General features: G+C 46.5%; 1 pseudogene; it reads right to left on the bottom strand.

Annotated features, from left to right (window-relative positions):
* LOC144685071 (uveal autoantigen with coiled-coil domains and ankyrin repeats-like) overlaps positions 1–2,856 on the bottom strand; it is an 86,649-nt pseudogene extending 83,793 nt beyond the window's left edge.
* Positions 2,857–21,249: the final 18,393 nt, after the last annotated feature.

Here is a 21,249-nt window from a genome sequence, read left to right as displayed (position 1 = left end):
TGGATAGGGTGGCGGCTGCCTTGGAGATTCAGGTCCAGCAGAATACACAGTAGCTGCTGGATATGCATTCGGACCTGTACTCCGTTATTATTGCCATGGGTACTGTGCAGCTGTGGCTAAGCGAGAGGGAAACGGGTGCCTCGACCTCCTCAAGGAGTCAGGCAGATGCCATCGGCCACCCACAGAAAGAAAGAATGCCACCAAGGCACCCTGGGGGCTTCATCACAGGACAATCCAATGGTACCCTGCCACTCAAACTCCCCTCTGCTAGTGACCCTAGTGCCTCTAGTGTGTCAGGCCAAGGAGTTGGTCGGGTGGTGGGGGGGGGTGGGGGGGTGAGGAACAAATTTGGGGAGGCAAAATTTAGAATCTTATTAGTGTCTTTGGTTTCATGAACATGTTGTTCATTGGGGGTGGGGAGGAGTGAGCAGGAAGAATGTCACTCCACCTCAACACTGCCAAGAAGAGGAGAATCCCATCCTTTATCTTATTACAGTATGCAAGAATCAAATTCAGGTCCTAGTGGTGAAAGATATTACACTGATCTACATAACTTCTCAATTCCAAGTGGGTAATTTTAAAAAATTGAGGTGATATATGGACATAGAGCTGTGGCTGGTCTCCCTTCTTTGACTCCCCCTTTTCTTGCTGGTACCTGGAATGGAGAAGAGAAAGATTTAATGGATGCCTGAGCAGGCTCCCTTACTTATGTCTCCATAAGACCATAAGACATAGGAGCAGAAATTAGGCCATTCGGCCTAATTGAATCAGCCATTCAATCATGGCTGATGTCTCACTCTCAGCATATCTGACAACCGATGCTATTGCCATGGGTACAGTGAGTGGGTACAGGAGACCCTTATAGGCTGGGGCTCTCTATGCCTCGAGCCACCAGAGGACTGCTGCCAAAGTCATCACAGACAACAGAGCAAAGCAGTCAGCAGGCTGCCTCCATCTCAGCTGTGGATGTTGGGGCTGCACCTAGGCATAGTAATAGGAAAAGAAAGATAAAGATGTTTTGAAGGGACACAATTGGCATGGGTATACAACCATTGTATATACTTTTACAACTTGTAAATATATAACTTTCACAATTTGGAAGCACCCTGGATTCTCATCTTGTTGTTAGTTGACACAATAGTCATGGGCATTTAAGGGCGTAGAGACCGATAATGCCCTCTTATAGAGTCACTTCTTTCTAATTATCAACATGGTCATTGTTAAATGTTCCGATATGAGAATGCTTAAGCACTGGCCATCATTTGTGAATCTTTGGCCTGGGCACGCTTCATGCAAGCCATTTACTGCAGCCACCAGGTTCGGAGTTCTGAGAATGACGTCTGTGCAGAGTGCAGCGAAGTCATTGCATCTCCTGCTGCTGTTGCCCGGATATGAGACATGAGGTGGATGCAAGAAGTCCTCAAGGGGAGTTGAGCAGGCTAGGTGAATGGCAAGGAACACTGTAAATGCAGTCTGAGGGTTGAAAGAGTGAAGCTTTCCACTGTGCACTGAAGAATAGAAAACCAGAGGCTTCCCTGGGTGTTAGGAGAATGATGGGGTGTGTACATCCGATCATTCCTGTCTGTCCTTGTTCAATTGTCATATTGAGCTAACATGCAGGCGAAGGCTGAAAGTAAGGAGGCAACTGGTAAATTGGCCTTGATTTCAAGAGGGATTGAGTGATAGGATTAAAGAGGTGTGAGCGCAGTTGACTGCAGCCTTTGTGAGACCTCACATGGAGAATTGTTTGGCCTGTTCATCTCCTTATGAAGGGTAACAATAGATCTCGCATAAAGGGATTGCAGCCAAAGTACACTGGGCCAGGGTATTAACCTATAATGTGAGAGCAAGTAGAATGGGCCTGTGCAGAGGGCTGTGAGGCTGTCAATGTGAAGCACCAACAGCTCCCACAGGGCTCTGCAGGGTCCATGCAGGAAAGATGATTAACCTGGCTCAGGTGTCCAGAATGAGGGAGCAGTCTCACAGTAATAATAAGGGCATCCAGGACTGAGATTTATAAGAATCTGTGCAATTGGAGGGTCGTGAGTTGTTCGTACTCAATACCCCTTAGTGCAAGTGAGGCACTGTCACTGAGTGGACTCCAAAGTAATCTCTAAACTATTTGGGATCATAAAGATGTCAAGGGATATAGAGCTGTTGTGGGCGAGTGGTGACTGGGGACCAGTTACAAGAACTTCCCTGATCAAGCTGCATGGAGGAGCAATCTCAAGTGGCCAAATGGTCTCCTCAAGCTGTTCTTCCCTGTGCACTTAATTTTCTGGTTCCACCTGAAAGAGCTCTCTGCAAGTTCTACTCCCCATTGGGAGCAGGTCTGAGAGTGACATGAGTACATCCCTGCCTAGGTAGGATTTCATGTTGCTTTCAATGTGCCATGCATACAGACTCTGTGAGGGTATGGGAAACTCCTCATTTCTGCTCACAGATGCCCGAGCTCGAGGGAGAATGGAGTGCTGTGCATGTTCTAATGTGCGAATTTGGTGCAAGGGTCTACATATATCAACACAGTTTAGCGCATGCAAAGGATTACAAGACCAGCAGTGCAGACGTTAAGTATTGCAACTTAATTTAGCTATCATAAATCAAGGTACATGAGAGCAAAGTATAATGTGCATTACAAAGAAGGAGCTGGGGCCTGCATGCCAGCAGAGGATAGAAAACCAAATAGTAAAGGGGATATATCAGCAGCTTACTCTGCCTGGAATCTGTTAGCTATTAGATTTTCACGCGTGGTACCCTTGCAAGGGCGTCTCTTTGTGCCTCAGCAACATCCTGAGCCTCGTCATCACCATCCCCTTCTCCATCTTCATCTTCAAAGGAGACATCTCGATTCTCCATGTCTCCCTCAGCCAAAACATGCCCCCTTTGTTGCGTGAGGTTGTGCAGGGAGATCCTGGGCACTCTCTGTGGTGAGTATTGGAGAGCCCCACCTGAGCAGTGCAGACATCTGAATCTCATCTTTAGGGGGCCTATTGTCTGCCCAATGGTGGACCTTGTGGAAGCATGTGCGGCACTATACCGCTACTCAGCAGCACTCCTGGGTGTCCAGAATGAGGAAGTACAGTTTCACAGCATGAGTGGTTGGTGCTCAACACCCCATAGTGCAGGTGAGGCACTGTCATTGAGTAGACCCCAAAGTAACCTCTAAACATTTTAGGATCATAATGACGTCAAATGGTTACTGTGGGTGAGTGGTGATTGGGGACCAGTTACAAGAACTTCCTTGAGCAAGTGAACTGGCATCATCAGCCAGGTGTTCGAGGGTATCCCTTGTCCCCATGGAGCCAGCCCCGCACTTGCCACGGTCCTTCGAAAACCTGTGGCACCTGAGAGTGGGTCAGAATGTAGGCACTGTGAGAGCTCCCTGGGACCGAGCACAAACACGCAGGGATCAGCTGCACGTTCAAAGAGTGGAAACGTTGCCGATTGGTGAATGTGACTGACTGATACCAGGGAGCTCTGAACACCACATACGTGCAGTGAATAGCCCCTTGCACTTGAAGGAATCCAATGCTCTGGCTGCCTGGCTCTCGGGATCCAAGTGCAAATTGACAAATTGGTGCACTCTCCCCAACAGGGCATCTATCATCTCTTGGATGGCTTGTGTGTCACTGACTGGAAAACACTGCACACAGGTCCCCACTGAAGCCTTGGAAGGAACCACTGGCAAAGAAGTTTAGGGTGGCAGTGTTCTTAATGCCACTGGCATGAGATTGCCGCCAAGTCCTTGCAGACGCAGGTCCTCATGGAGAAGCTGGCAGATGTGAGCAACCATACTCCGGGACATCCTGAGGTGCCTCTGGCACTACCTTTCGCTCATCTGTAGATAGTTACACCATCTTTGATATACCGGAGTTTGGGCCAATCCTCACCATCACACTGGCCCCTGGTCATCAGTATCCTGACCTTCTTGAGGCCTCCCTGCCTCTTTCTGCTCAGGCTGCTGCTTCTCCTGGCCCTGGGCTAACCTGTACCAGTTCCTCCTCACCTGGACCAGACCCAGTAGAAAGGCTGGGTTGCCTGAAGCCTGCATCATCTAGGCCTCAGTGGATCTGTGAATGGATTGCAGTGGTCCTTCTAGTCAGCATATTCTTTGTAGATTAGCCTCCGTGTCTGAAGCTCAAAGCCAATGCCAAGCCCTGTGCCTGGCTTTTGTAGAGTAAAGGCTTGACATCAGGAGCACATTATACTGATTTAACTACTAGTGTAACGATGATACAATGTCACATGACTAAGAGACAGCAATCTGGTGGGAAGCAGAAGTACAACCTGGTGTAGAATGCTGAGGGGTACATGTATCTGTAAATAAACAAGAATGGCTTTTGCAAATAATGGTCTATGGAAGCCTTCTTAGGGTAACTGGCAAACCCTAAAGAAACCCCACCTAGACCCCAAGCCCAAGACAAAATATGGTGGCAGCTGGTGGTTTCTATCAACTGTTCATGCGCACCATCTGAAACAGGGTGGCAGTAGACAGAGCATAAAGACCCAGAAAAGCTCCAAGAGAATCAAAAGACCTACAAATCCTTGAAAAAAGGGCAAGGTGAAAAAAGACTCACTTGAGAACAAAGCATCATGAGTACTGCAGTTGCAAGAAGACACACAGACACGGGGCCCAGACAGCATTGAGTACAGATCACAATTTATAAGCCAATCTCTTGAAGCAGCAACAGATCCAAAGCTTAAAGTAAGCACAGAGTTTACACTACCACACCCAGAACCATTCTGAAGTGCAGAAGGCTCACAACAGATTCAATAATGAACAATTGGAAGAAGAGATTCTCCAGATGCAGAACAGCTTCAAGTTTGCATAAGAAGGGTCAGAAGAATCAGGTCAGTACTTCACCCTATGCAGCAGGGAACATAGCAGATATTGTTTTTACAATGCAGGGCATCGATGAGGCTTTGAGTTCATATGAGGATGTCCTCCAGGAATTCGAGTGTTCAGTGTTTGAAAAGACTTGATAATTGAGTGAACAAAATTAATAAGAGGAGGCAAAAAAAAGGGTGAATCCATCAATTCATTTATAAATTAGTTGCACAGACCCACAGAGAACTGCAACAATGGGATCTTCAGAGATGATTTGATACATGATTGTATAATGGCTAGGATCTTAGAGGAAACTCTATCAGATTTTTTGCAAACAAGGGAAGATTTAATATCTCACAAAGGCATGACAGACTGAGCTTAGGAAGCTAAACAGAGTGGTTGTTCATGAGGAAAGTGATGTCCCTTGGAGAGAAATAAGTGAAGCCAACCAATATGTCAGACAAAAAGGAGAAAGTGCAGTGAAGCAAAAACCTGCAAAATCAGGATTGCCATCTTGAGATGCTCTCAGTGTGGCGGGAAAACCCTACACAAGCAGGAAGAATGCCCAGCAGGGGGAACTCAGTACCACAACTGTGGGAAGTTAGGGCATTTCAAAATAGTCTACAGATCCAAAGTTCCTATTCCTCATGGGAAGAAAGAGATAATGATACAACCAAGTAAAATTCAAGAAGTGAAAGAGCCACAGAATAAACAAATAACCTTCTTAGGAGAAGTTAACAAAACATAAAATAATTATTGGAGCATTAACTTAGAAGTTTATGGTCACCCCACAGATTTCAAGCTAGATACTGATGCATGTTCAACATCGCCTTCAGTGTGCCAGTACAGCCTTCGGAAGCGAGTGTCTGAAAACCAGGACCTCAACCCCGGCACCAAGCTCATGGTCTACAGAGCAGCAGTGATACCCACCTTCCTATATGGCTCAGAGACATGGACTGTGTACAGCAGGCAGCTCAAAACTCTGGAGAAGTACCACCAGCGCTGCCTCCGCAAGATCCTGCAAACCCATTGGCAGAATAGGCGAAGCAATGTCAGTGTTCTCGCTTGGGCCAACATCCCTGGCATCCAAGCATTGACCACATTCGATCAGCTCCACTGGATGGGCCACATCGTCTGCACGCCTGACGTGAGACTCTGAAACAAGCGCTCTACTCGGATCTTTGACTCGGCAATCGAGTCCCAGGAGGACAGATGAGTCACTTCAAGGACACCCTCAAAGCTTCCTTGAAAAGGTGCAACATCCCCACTGACATATGGGAATCCTTGGCCCAAGACCACCTGAAGTGGAGAGAAAGCATCTGGGAAGGATCTGAACACTTTGAGCCTCATCGCCAAGGGCTAGCTGAAGCAAAGAGTCAACAGTGAAAGGAGTACATGGCAACCCGGGCACCCCACCCACCCATTCCCCCTGTCACCGTCTGCCCTACCTGTGACAGAGACTGTAGGTCGCGCACTGGACTCTTCAGTTATCTGAGAACTCATTTTTAGTGTGGAAGCAAGTCAACCTCAACCCCTAAGGAGAAGGAGAAGAGAAGATCATCTGATGAAGTAAAATGGCTTAAAAATATCACCTTATAGCCATCCTCCATCCAGCTGCAAGGTCCAGGAGGGACAACAGTAAAAGTAATAGGCCAACATTCGGCAAGATTGAGATACAAGGATAAAGAATTTGTGGAACCCTGGTGTGTGATAAAGAACCGGGTGTCATCATTACTGAGCAGAAAAGCATACTTGCAGCTAAGGCTCATTTACAAGGTTGGTGAAATTGCTGATCAGCAGTCCAGTGAGGCATCCAGGAATGAATTTTAATCCCTATTTTCAGGCTCAGGAAAGCTGAAAACAGAGTATAACATGACACTAAGGGCAGATGCTAAGCCTATATGTCTCTACACAGTGAGGAAGGTCCCTCATCCACTCTTAGACAAAGTCAAGATTGAGATTCAACACATGTTACAACACGGGGTCATCTCTCCAGTAACCATACCTGCAAAGTGATGTTCTGGAATGATCACAGTACCAAAGTCTAAAGGTTCAATTAGAATCTGCGTGGACTTGACTCAATTAAACAAATCAGTAGAGCATAAGATCCACCCGATAGCTTTAGTGGATTGACGCCCCGCCAAATTAGCAAAAAGGACCCTCTTCACAAAATTGGATGCTGACAGTGGCTTTTGGCAGTTGCCTCTGGACAAAGAATCCAGATTGATAACTATTTTTAATCATTCCATTTGGCTATTATTATTTTAACAGGATTACCATTCAGAATTGCTTCTGCACCTGTGATATTCCAAAGGACAATGCCTCTGACCCTGGAAGGCATGGAAGGAGTAATATGTCATATGGATAACATTCTTGTACATGGTTCATCGAGGGAAGAACATGACCATCATGTAAGAACAGTCCTCAAAGTCCTATAAGAAGTAGATTTGCCATTAAACAACAAATGTGAATTTGCAAAGCCGATGATAAAATTCCTAGGGCACATTGTGCTAGCTTTGGGAATTATGGCCAACCTGCAGAAAAACAAGGACATTAGAAAGTTCCCACAGCCTAAAAACATCACAAAATTGCAATGATTTATTGGGATGGTCAACGAAGTAAGCAAGTTCCTACTAAACTTGGTGGAAATCATTGAGCCATTTTGACAGCTGTTCTGATAAGTCATATAACTAGGATGGCAGAGAGGGCTTTAAGCTAAATTTTGGGGTGAGGCATCACCTGAGGGGAGATGGGGTAAAATTAAGAGAAAGTGTAAGGCAATTGAGCAGGGTAGCGACATGGGAAATTACAAGGGGCAGAGCATGTAAACTTAAAAGTGCACCATCAGCTAAGGCCAGAGCTTGCAAGAATGGTAAAAAGACAGTAGTAAAAGCTTTGTATCAGAACATGCTAACATTCATTACAAAACAGATGACGTGATAGCAAAAATTAATCTGCTAACCATTTCAGAGACATGGTTGCAAAGTGACCATGGCTGCGACCTAAATATTCAAGACTATTTGATATTTTTGAAGGACAGGTGGTGGGGTAGCTCTATTAAGTAAGGATAACATTAATACAGCAGTGAGAGATGACCTTCATTCAGAAGATCAACATGAAGAATCAGATTGGGTAGAGATAAGAAATAGCAAAGGTAAAAAGTCATTTATAGGAGTAGTTTATAGGCTCCCTAACAGTAGCTACACTGAAAACAGAGTATACAGGAATAAATAATTGGGGCATGTAAGAAGAGTGCTGCAATAGTCATAAATGATTTTAATCTTCATATAGATTTGATGAATCTGATTAGCAAAGGTAGCCTGGAGATGAGTTCATAGAGTATTTGGGACAAATTCTTAGAGGAATATGTTCTAGCACCAACCAAGGAGCAGGCTAGGCTTGGTAATATGCAAAGAAAAAAGATTAATTAATGACCTCATAGCAAAGGGACCTCTAAGCAACAATGATCATAATATGATAGAATTTCATATTCAGATTGAGGGTGAGAAGTGTGGATTTAAGACTAGTGTCTTAAACTTAAATAAAGGCAAGTATAAGGGTATGAAGACAAGGTTGGCTAAGGTGAGCTATGAAAGTAGGTAAAAAGGTAGGACAGTAGGGAAACAGTGGAGACAATTAACAAGACTCTCATAACTCTCAGCAAAGATATATTCCATTGAGAAAGAAAAACTCTATGGGAAGGATACTGGTAACTGAGGGTATAGTCCCTCCTGCTGTCTATCAGGGGTCAGTGATATTCTGTTAAGGCTCCGACCAGTGAGCCATAAGCGCGGGCAATCCAGGGGATGGGACTTCCTGATGAGAGTCCTGATCGAACATGTAGCACCTGAAAAGTAATCAAATTCAGCTGTTTCTTGTTGAAACCTGTCCGTTCCATCGAGTCATCATATTTGGCAACAAGGGTAAAATTAGCTCTGACTCTGCGCCTTGCCCTGTTACTGTGGGTATATCGATTTTTTTTAAAAAGACTACTCACCAGTCATGCCACTCTTCAACAGAATCAATCCATATAATGCAACTATGGAAGACTGAAGCCAGTATGTTGAGTGCCTCAGATTTTATTTCACAGCAAATGAAATTACCACGGAGGAAAAGCAGAAAGCCATCCTCTTGAGTGTATGTGGCAGTAAAACATTCAACCTCGTTCACAACCTGACGGCCCCGAGCGCGCCCAGTTCTAAGTCCTATGATGAATTAATGAACCTCGTGAAAATACACTTCCAGCCGAAGCCATCTGTAATAATGCAGTGTTTTAAATTTAATTCCAGAGTTAGGGCCCCAGGAGAGCCGATCGCAACCTATGTAGTGAACCTCAAGCAGTTAACGGAACACTGTGACTTTGGGGACACATTAAATTATATGCTGCGGGACCAATTAGTTTGTGGAGTTAAGACGACGTCATTCAGCACAGTTTACTCGCTGAGGTTGTCATCGACTTTAAGCGTGGCCTAGAAATCTCCCACACCATGGAAAGTGCTGCGAGAGACTCACATCGCATGTGGTGGTGATGAGATGGGTAGTGCCAACACAAGTGAGGGCCCTGCACCAGCTCACCCCTCAGACAACCATATTGTGAGTCTATCCTGCTATCTTCCAGTCACTTGCCATCCTTAAGTAATCTGTACTTTCTTTCATAGGCACTTCTGGAAAGCATCCGAGGGATCATCCAGCCAGGCCCTCATCTCCAGCCCTGAAGACACTTCAGCAGTAGAAGAAGAGGAAAGCACCATTGAAGACCCACCACAGTGCCCAACCACACCTTCCAACAGCGCAGAAACACACACTTCAGCAGGACCTAGGTCCAGAGTAGCCTTGGGGTCACAATCTAGTGAGCACAGCACACGATCTGGTCCACAATAGGCGGAGGCAGGGACATCCGAGGTAGTCGGTGCTCAGAGGATTGCTGAAGACCAGGATTCTGCTGAGTCTGAGTCTGATGTCAAGCCTCCAGACTCGGTCCTAACTCCGCTGGTGGAGATTCAGTGACAGTCAAGGGAATATCAGGAAGGGTTGTCAGCTGCTTTGCACAGATTGCAACGAGCAATGCAGGAGTCTGTCTGCATTTAGTGTTAGAGTATAGCACTGGTATGCCATACAGTACTGAAGACTTGTGCTCCAGAACTTGCCGCGCCCCTAGCCAAGCTGTTCCAGTACAGCTACAACATTGGCATCTACCCGGTTATGTGGAAAATTGCCCAGGTATGTTCTGCACACAAAAAGCAGGACAAATCCAACCCAGCCAATTACGTCCCATCAATCATCAGTAAAGTGATGGAAGGGGTTATCAACAATTCTATCAAATGGCACTTGCTTAGCAATAACCTGCTCAATGACATTCAGTTCATGTTCCACCAGGCTCACTCAGCTCCTGACCTTGGTTCAAATATGGACAAAAGAACTGAACTCCAGAGATGAGGTGAGAGTGACGGCCCTTGACATCAAAGCAGCATTTGACCAAGTATAGCATTAAGAAGCCCTAGCAAAACTGGAGTCAATCGGAATCAGGGGGGAAACTGTCTGCTTGTTGGAATCATACCTAGCAGAAAGGAAGATGGTTGTGGTTGTTGGAGGTCAATAATCTTTGTTTCAGGACATCACTGCAGGAGTTCCTCAGGGTGGCGTCCTACACCCAATTATCTTCCGCTGCTTCATGAATTGCCCTCCTTCTAACCTAGGGTCAGAAGTGGGGATGTTCACTGACGATTGCACAACGTTCAGCATCATTCGCAACTCCTCAGATACTGAAGCAGTCCATGTCCAAATGCAGCAAGAACTGGACAATATCCAGACTTGGGCTGGCAAGTGGCAAGTAACATTCGTGCCATACAAGTGCCAGGTAATGACCATCTCCAACAAGAGGGAATCTATCAATCGCCTTTTGACATTCAGTGGCATTACCATCGCTGAATCCCCCACTATCAACATTCTGTGAGTTACCATTGACCAGAAACTGAACTGGACTAGCCATATAAATACTGTGGCTACAAGAGCAGGTCAGAGGCTAGGAATCGTGTGACGAGTAACTCACCTCCTGACTCCCCAAAGCCTGTTCACCATCTACAAGGTACAAGTAAGGAGTTTGATGGAATACTCCCCACTTGCCTGGATGGGTGCAGCTCCAACAACACTCAAGAAACTTGACACCAGCCAGAACAAAGCAGCCCGCTTGATTGGTACCCAATTCACAAACATTCACTTCCTCCAACACCAACGCACAGTGGCAGTGAGTCGGTAGTTAGGAAGGCAAATGCAATGTTGGCATTTATTTCGAGAGGACTAGAATATAAAAGCAGGGATGTGCTGCTGAGGCTTTATAAGGCTCTGGTCAGACCACATTTAGAATATTGTGAGCAATTTTGGGCCCCGTATCTCAGGAAGGATGTTCTGGCCCTGGAGAGGGTCCAGAGGAGGTTCACGAGAATGATCCCAGGAATGAAAGGCTTAACATATGAGGAACGTTTGAGTACTCTGGGTCTATACTCGATGGAGTTTAGAAGGATGAGGGGGGATCTGATTGAAACTTACAGAATACTGAAAGGCCTGGATAGAGTGGACTTGGGGGAGATGTTTCCATTAGTAGGAGAGACTAGGACCCGAGAGCACAGCCGCAGAGTAAAGGGAAGGCCTTTTAGAACAGAGATGAGGAGAAACTTCTTTAGCCAGAGAGTGGTGAATCTATGGAATTCATTGCCACAGAAGGTTGTGGAGGCCAGGTCATTGAGAGTATTTAAGACCAAGATAAATAGGTTCTTGATTGGTAAGGGGATCAAAGGTTACGGGGAGAAGGCAGGAGAATGGCGTTGAGAAACTTATCAGCCATGATTGAATGGTGGAGCAGACGTGATGGGCCGAATGGCCTAATTTCTGCTCCTATGTCTTATGGTCTTATAGTAGTGTGTACCATCTAGTGTGTTTCTCAAGTGTCGGTGCAGACTTGATGGGCCGAAGGACCTCTTCTGCACTGTGTGATTCTGTGGTCTACAAGATGCACTGCAGGAACTCACCAAGGCTCCTTGGACAGCACCTTCCAAACCCACAATCATTACCACCTCGAAGGACAAGGGAGCAGACACATGGGAACACCACCACCTGGAAGTTCCCCTCCAAGCCACGCACTATGCTGACTTGGAAATTAATTGCCGTTCCTTCACTGTCACAGGGTCAAAATCCTGGAACTCCCCCTCTAACAGCACTGTGGATGTACCTACACCACGTGGACTGTAGCGGTTCAAGAAGGCAGATCACCACCACCTTCACAAGGGCAATTATGGATGGGCAATAAATGCTGATCCAGTTAGCCAGATCCCATGAATGAATTTTAAAAATGCCAACGCACCAATGTCAACACTGATAGGATGGTGGCCGCCAAGGAGACCTAGGCCCAGGACACAGGTCCTGCAGTGCTGCAGGAGCAGCAATCCATCGCTGTAGCCTTTGGTGGCATCCATTAGTGGCTACGTGAAATGGGGACAAGGCAATGCAATCTCACTCCAGCTTCCCCTTCCCCTCAAGGAGTCAGCCAGGAGCCCTCGGACACCCACAGGGAGGGGGATTAGCATCTGGATACCCTGGAGCCAGCCACCCAGGTGACTCTGGGAGTGTCCAGCCGATCCCAATCCTCTCTTCCCGTGGCCCCATCACCTCCAGCTCTACAGGTCAAGGAGGGTGCTCCTGCCCCACAGCAGAAGACTCAAAGCAGGCTGGAGCCCTCTAAGTCGTGGCCCTCTGAGGGCGTCTGCCAAGGTCATCACAGACAACAGGTCATAGCAGTCAGCAGTCTGCCTCCACCTCCACTGTGGATGTCGGGGATGCACCAAGACGTAACATTAGGGTTAGGAAATTAAGAAATATTAGGAGCAGGACGGAGATAACCACATGTTGTATACATTGCACTAATGTAAATACAATACCACCCATTTCACAACTTCTGTGTATGCCTCCTCTTTATAATCAGCTGTGCTGTTGTCCATCAGGTGTGATACAATGGTCCCTACTGCCACTTATTGCAGATGTCAAAGCCGGGTGCCTCGGGTTGATATTCTCAGCTTCCATATCACCACAGTGTGTGTGCACACTCATATCATTCCCAACATCATTGATGCCTCATCTTTAATGTCAAGTCCGCTTGTGTGAGGAACCTCGCTCACATGATGTGCTGCTTGATGTATTCTTCATCTTGCCTGCTTAAGATTGCGGCTAAGGTGCTCACCCATCTTGTCTGCATTATTGAAAGGTGAAGGTCTCGTTTCCATTGAGATGTGTGTAAACGCACGGAGATGGGTCACAGATCTTGACACTCCATTTACTTACTGCCATCTGGCAGGATTTCCTATCTATGAGGTCTCACTCAGAGATCCTGTGCGATCCTGTCCACCTTGGTGTGTATCCAGCTCTCATGGTGCTCAATTGCTCAGCTCAGCGACAAATGTGAGACTTTTCCGCATTAAAATGCTGGAGCTCTGATCCTCGAAGGTACGACATTTTGATGGTGCTCAAGCCTTTCTGCCTTTCTAACTCTGCAGTTGTCTGCATTGCGGCCACAAGGCTCTCGTCACAATGTAGGGATGCAGAGCAGAGCCACTAGTTTTGAGTAGCGTCCCCTCATCTATACCCTCACCAAAGTCATCGTAGATAAAAACAAATGGTCTGTGGTGCGATCAAAGGGGCCTTAGAACATGCTGTGGAAATGCATATGGTAGCTTTTGACACCTCTGAGGGTGCCAATGAGATGCAACCTGGATTGTAATGAATCTGATGTGTGCTTTTTATTATCAAACAAGTGTAACCTTAAGTGCTTCATGGTGAGTTTGCATTTTGCAGTTGGAAAGGGCTAGGGCTGGCCCTGAGGGCAGACTGGCTATGTGAACTTTGTGATCCTATGGTGCTTCAAATCCATGGAAAGATCAGGATAAATGCACATCCGCATCCCTAGCTGAGAGTGACAGATGTCAATGTGATGGAGGAGAAGGGGACACAAAAGACTAGTTAATGTCAAAATGGAGTTAGATCTGCATAACATTCCCTGCTACCTTGGCCCAAGTGTGACCTCTCAGTTAAACCATTGCAGTGACACAGAATGTGTTGTCTTGTTTTGGCAGATAGATCTCCTTGAAGAGCTTTGTCAGACAGAAGGCAAACATCAACAAGTACATTGAGGATTATGGAGTTGCTCCTGCCTCTACAAGGCTTCCATGGTGACTGCGATGTGCAGATGTTACAAGAGGTTGTGCCTTCTGACGTGATGTTGGAATGCCCTGGCCCAAGCTGGACCTCCTCTCAACAAGGACACATGTTACCAACTCATCATCCTTCAAAGGGCCAGGACAATGGTTTGCAGAATGGTTGAGAGCACAGTCTCAGACTGAAGTGCATGGTTACAAGGCTGGCTTTGATGTGGGTCCATGAGAAAGGACACTTGCCCAAGAGGATGCAGCCTACAACATCATCCTCCTCATGGAATCTGGTGGCTATGAGGGCCTCACTTGCATGCCTGCCTCGGCTGGTCCATGCTATCGCCCCTTCCCTTGCAGCCTCGGCTTCCTCAATCTCTTCGCCCTCATCCCTTTCAATGTCCTCCTCATTGGAGAAGACGTGAAGCTCCTCCATATCTGCATCTTGCAAATCTTCCCCCCTTTTGCAGTGCCAGGTTATGCAATGTGTGGCAGGCAACAATGATCTGTGAGACCCTCTGGGGACTGTACTGGGGTGCTCCACCAGATCTGTTGAGGCATCGAAACCACAACTTCAAGATGCCAATGCTCTGCTCTACCAGTGTTCAGGTAGCGACATGAGCATTGCTTTCCTTCTCTCTGCAGGGTTTTGTGGCAACTGCACAGACATCATCAGCCAGATCATTTGCAGATACCCTTTGTCGCTGAGAAGCCAACCCTGGATTCTGTCTGGTCCCTCAAAGATGTCAGGGGTCTATGAACTGCTGAAGATGTATGAGTCATGGCAGCTTCCTGGCTATCTTGCACACACCTGCATTGTTTACTTCTTATTTTCACAGACCAGCTGAACATTGAGCAAGTGGAATCCTTTCCTGTAGATGTATTAGAGTGCCTGCTGCCAGGGAGCTTTGACAGCCACATGAGCGCAGTCAATAGCACCCTGCACCTATGGGAATCCAGCAACCTCAGCAAAGCCCAATGCTCTGGCCTGCTGGCTCTCTTGATCTCTGGCAAAGTGTACGTAATTATGGGCCTTTGCAAAAAGGATGTCTGTCACCTCATGTATGCATTTGTGCGTTGATGCTTGGGAGATCCCACACAGGATCTCTGTGGAGCCCTGGAAGGAGCCACTCATGTAGAAGTTCAGTGTGGTAGTGACTTTCAGAGCTACTGGCAATGGATAGCCTCCCAGTCCCTGTGGTACCAATTCCTGGCAAATGTGACTCACCAGACCCCTGGGCATGCGGAGGCACTGACGACACTGTCCCTCGCTCATCTATAGATAAGATATGTGCAGTCTGCAGGTCCTTGGTCTCCTAGGCACCACATTTCTGTTAGCCTCATCCTGTGCTTCCAGAGGGGGCCCTTCTGCCCCTTGCTATTGTGGGTTTAGTTCCTGTCTCTGGTGAGCCTGGTGTCACAATCGCAATTGTCTCTGCCTTCTCTTGTGTCTGTATGCGAGAATGCAGGCAGCAACAAATCCAGCCTCCAGCTTCCTAAAGCTTCCCTCCCTGAGCCATCAATGAGAAAAAAAATGAGTCAGCATGAGCCTCCAATGCTCTAATTCTGCATATTTCTAGTGTGTGACTGTGTGTTCAAGGGATTGGATCCAGTGACAGTACCTATTTGACACTGAAATCCTGGCCAGCACAAGGAATGTTTCATGGTACACCTTCCCTGCAGCCGCCACCCCCCTGACATTACTGGCTGCTGTGTTATTGGTTTGGCCAGGTGCTGGGATCCTTAATCACTGCACTGTAATACTACACTCTGTGATCCTCATGAGGCCTAATGTTCATTGAGGAACTGTGATTATTGGAGGTGACTCTGAAACTTCACATATGTGTGCCTTCCAGTGCCAAGACTGTGAGCTCCTGCTTTAAAGACACATCTGGTGCTTGCCCAGTCACCTAAATGGTCTAGACCTCATTATTGTTGTGGGAAATTGGCACTCTAAGGACAAGGGATTAAAGCAAGGGGTTCTATTACTGCCATGGCTAGTCATTAATCTCACATGAATGCGCTTCATTGTTTCACTATCCTGATTCCCTGCATTATCATTGAAAGACTCTTCGCATCTCTCAAGTGTGCATCTATCCTCATTAGGCAATACACAATTCAGTTGGGTGCCACTTTAACTGGCCCTCCAGTGTAGTGCACCAGTCCTTCAAATGGACGTCAGAGCCCTCACCAGCTGAGCTATTTCAGATTAATTTTGTGCTGCATCATCCCTTCAGGCTGCAGTAATCCCTGTCATCACTCTGCCATTATGATTATGGAGGATATCCCTGAACGACCATAAGACCATAAGACTTAAGAGCAGAAGTAAATCATTCGGCCCATCCAGCCTGCTCCAGCATTCAATGAGGTCATGGCTGATCTGATAATCCTCAACTCCACTTTCCTGCCTTTTCCCCATTCTCTTACTGATTAAAAATCTGTCCATCTCAGCCTTGAATATACTTAACAACCCAACCTCTACAGCCCTCTGCAGTTAAGAATTCCACAGATTCACTGCCTTCTGAGAGAAGAAATTCCTCCCCATCTCTGTCTTAAATGGGCGACCCCTTACTCTAAGATTATGCCATCTGGTCCTAGATTTTCCCACAAGAGGAAACAACCTCTCAGCATCTACCCTGTAAGATCACCTAGGCCCAACCCACTCAACCTTTCCTCAAAAGAAAATCCCTCCAGACCCGGGATCAGCCTAGTGAACCTTCTCTGGACTGTCTCCAATGCCAGTATATCTTTCCTTAGATAAGGGGGCCAAAATTGTTCACAGTATTCTAGGTATGGTCTAACTAGTGTCTTGTATAGTTTTAGCAAGACTTCCTTATTTTTATACTCCATTCCCTTTGAAATAAAGGTCAACATTCCATTTGCCTTCCCTATTACCAGCTGAACGTGTATGCTAGCTTTTTGTGAATCATACATGAGGATCCTCAGATCCCTCTGTGCTGCAGCTTCCTTCAGTCTTTCTCCATTTAAATAATATTCAGCTCCTCTATTCTTCCTGCCAAAGCACATAACTTCACATTTTCCCACATTATATTCCATCTACCAAGCTTTTGCCCACTCGCTTAACCTGTCTATATCCCTCTCTAGGCTCTTTGTGTCATCCTTGCCACTTGCCTTCCCACCAATTTTTGTGTCACCTGCAAACTTGGCGACAGTACATTCACTTCTGTCATCCAAGTCATTAATATGTATTGTAAATAATTGAGGCCCCAGCACTGATCCCTGTGGCACTCCACTGCACTCCACAGGTTGTCATCCCAAATATGCCCCCCTTATCCCAACTCTCTGTCTTCTATTAGTTAGCCAATCCTCTATCCATGCTCATATACTACCCCCAACACCATGGGCTTTTACCTTATTAAGTAGTTTTATGTGCGGTACCATATCGAATGCCTTTTAGAAATCCAAATATATTACATCTATTGGTTCCCCTTTATCTATCCTGCTTGTTACTTCCTCAAAGAATTATAAAAAATTTGTCAGGCATGATTTCCCCTTCATGAAGCTATGCTGACCCTGCTTGATTATATTATGCATTTCTAAGTTCTCTGAGGCAGATGTGCCTATGCCCCATTGGCAGATTAGCCCACCCCTTCTTGAGCCCTATTGCACAGTGAGCTTCTGAGCCCATCACCCACCACACCCTGCACCCTCCACTCCTTGAAACCCTCAATTGGTCTGCAGTTCCTTTTAACCATCTACAGCCTACCCTGGCTGTGAGTGTGTCAACCGTGGCCCATTATTGAGCCAGAAAGCCGCCAGACCAAGGCTCCCTTTTCAACAGCCATATCCAGCACACAACTTGCTGGGTATGAATGACATTTTACTTACATGCCCTCTGCCTCCCTTGTCCAGGACAGGGACAGTCCTTGCAAGGTCAGCACTGTAAAGTTAAGCACCTTGTCACTCTGCCATCTTCCAATTCTGGCCCCAACTTGCTTATGACCCTCTCTGAGACACTCTCCCTCATTCTGGGCTAGAAGATGCTTCCAACCTGCAGCCTCCTAGACATGTCACAGAATGCATCCTTTACCACTTTTGCCCCTTTCCCATGCAGGCCTTAACCTGTGCCCCCTTCCACAGCCTCTTTCCACTTTTACCCCCTTCCCCATGGAGGCCTTACCCTGTGGTCCCTTCCTTAACCTCTCTCCACTTTTACCCACTTTCCCATGGAAGCCTTACCCTGCGGCCCCTTCCACAATATCTGTCCACTTTTGCCCCTCCCTGCAGAAGGCTTACTTTGCAGACTCTTCCACAGCAACCCCGTCTTACCGCTGGCCTAGTAGGTAGAGCCGTGCCTGTGATACCCCCCTGAGATTGATGTGGTGTTGCCTGCGAAGCCGGGTGCTGAATCAAGGAGTCACAAGCGCTGCTCGATGAAAGGTAGGCGAACAGACCTCAAAATCACAAGCAAAGTGCTGGTCGCCAGGTGCACGTTGTTTGTATACCACTGTGAAACACATCAGTCTACTTAGATGCCGACGTGATCTTATGTGGAGGGAATGATATCAACAAGCCGGCTTTATAATGTGTATTCATCACATTTAAATATATTCAAACTGCCTTCCCAACATTGCGTGTCGGGAGGGAAACGCACTCCACCATTGAAGGCCAGAGTGGACAATAGGACCCTGTTTTCCCGCAGGCGTTAAACGAATATTTATGCTCTCACAACATTTTCCAGTCCTGCCTGCCATGAGACCTGCCGCGGGCAAGAGTGGATAATCCCAGCCTATAATAATGATTTGGATTGTGGGACTCAAGGTATGGTGCATAAATTTATTGATGACACAAAGATGGGTAGGGAAGAAAATTGTCAAGAGTCTACAAATGGATTTAGGTACATTTAGTGAGTGTGCAAAAAATTTGGCAGATGGAGTATAATGTGGGAAATTGTGAACTTGTTCACTTTGTAAGGAAGAATAGAAAAGCAGTACATTATTTGGATGGAGAGCTGAACTCCACAGTACAGAGGGATCTAAGTATTCTGACACATGAATGACAAAAAGTTGGCATGCAGGTGCAGCAAGCGATCAGGAAGGCAAATGGAAAGTTGGCTTTTATTGCAAGGAGAATCAAATATAAAAGTAAGGCAGTTTTGCTACAGTTGTACAGGGAATTGGTGAGACCACATCTGGGGTACTATGTAGAGTTTTGATCTCCTTATTTAATAAAGGATATAATTGTATTAGAAGTTCAAAGTCAGTTCGCTTGACTGATTCCTGGGATGAAGGGGGTAACTAATGAGGGAAGGTTGGGCCTATGCCCATTGGAGCTTAGAAGGATCAAAGGTGATCTTATTGAAACATATAAGATCCTGAGGGGACTTGACAGAGTGGATGCTGAGAGGATGTTTCCCCTTCTGGGGGAGTCTAGAACCAGGGGGCACAGGTTAAAAACTAGGGGTCTCACATTTAAGACTGAGATAAATCACACAGAATCACAGTGCAGAAGAGGCCCTTCGGCCCATCGAGTCTGCACCAACATGTGAGAAACACCTGATCTACCTACCTAATCCCATTTACCAGCACTTGGCCCATAGCCTTGAATGTTATGATGTGCCAAGTGCTCATCCAGGTACTTTTTAAAGGATGTGAGGCAACCCGCCTCCACCACCCTCCTAGGCAGTGCATTCCAGACTGTCAACCACCCTCTGGGTAAAAATGTTTTTCCTCACATCCTCCCTAAACCTCCTGCCCCTTACCTTGAACTTATGCCCCTTTGTGACTGACCCTTCAACTAAAGGGAACAGCTGCTCCCTATCCACCCTGTCCATGCCCCTCATAATCTTGTACACCTCGATCAGGTCACCCTCAGTCTTCTCTGCTCCAACGAAAACAACTCAAGTCTATCCAACCTCTCTTCATAGCTTAAATGATTGATCCCAGGCAACATCCTGGTGAATCTCCTCTGCAACCCCTCCAGTGCAATCACATCTTTCCTATAATGTGGCGACCAGAACTGTACACAGTACTCCAGCTGTGGCCTCACCAAGGTTCTATACAACTCCAGCATGACCTCCCTACTTTTGTAATCTATGCCTTGATTGATAAAGGCAAGTGTCCCATATGCCTTTTTCACCACCCCACTAACATGCCCCTCTGCCTTCAGAGATCTATGGACACACATGCCAAGGTCCCTTTGTTCCTCAGAACGTCCTAGTGTCATGCCGTTCATTGAATACTTCCTTGTCAAATTAATCCTTCCAAAGTGTATCACCTCACACTTTTCAGGGTTAAATTCCATCTGCCACTTACCTACCATTTGACCATACCTTCTATATCTTCCTGTAGCCCAAGACACTCAACCTCACTGTTAACCACCCAGCCAATCTTTGTGTCATCCGTAAGCTTACTAATCCTACCCCTCACATAGTCATCTATGTCATTTAAATAAATGACAAATAATAGGAGTCTGAGCACAGATCCCTGTGGTACGCCACTGGACACTGGCTTCCAGTCACTAAAGCATCCTTCTGTCATCACCCTCTGCCTACTACAACTAAGCCAATTTTGAATCCAAGCCAATTTTGAATCCACCTTATCAACTTACCCTGTATCCCATGTGCATTTGCCTTCTTTATAAGTCTCCCATGTGGGACCTTGTCAAAGGCTTTGCCAAAATCCATATAAACTACATCAACTACACTACCCTCATCCACACACATGGTCACCTCTTCAAAAAAGTCAATCAAATTTCTTAGGCATGACCTCCCTCTGACAAAGCCATGCTGACTATCCCTGATCAAACCTTGCCTCTCCAAGTGGAGATAGATACTCTCCTTCAGAAATTTCTCCAATAGTTTCCCTACCACTGATGTGAGACTCACTGGCCTGTAGTTCCCTGGCTTATCTCTACAACCCTTCTTAAATAGCGGAACCACATTTGCTGTTCTCCAGTCCTCTGGCACCTCCCCCTTGGCCAGAGAGGAATTCAAAATTTGGGTCAGAGCTCCTGCGATCTCCTCCCTTGCCTCCCTCAGCAGTCTGGGACACAAATCATCTGGACCTGGAGATTTGTCCACTTTTAAGCCTGCCAACACCTCCAATACCTTGTCACTCCCAATATCAATTTGCTTAAGAACCTCGCAGTCTCTCTCCCCGAGTTTGATACCTTCATCCTCATTTCCTTTGGTGAAGACGGATGTGAAGTATTCATTCAACACTCTACCGATGTCCTCTGGCTCCACCCATAGATTGCCCCCTTGGTCCC

Source organism: Cetorhinus maximus, chromosome 9, assembly GCF_964194155.1.
Source record: "Cetorhinus maximus chromosome 9, sCetMax3.hap1.1, whole genome shotgun sequence".
NCBI classification, from domain to species: Eukaryota; Metazoa; Chordata; class Chondrichthyes; order Lamniformes; family Cetorhinidae; genus Cetorhinus; species Cetorhinus maximus.
This window is presented reverse-complemented; position numbering and strand designations above follow the sequence as displayed.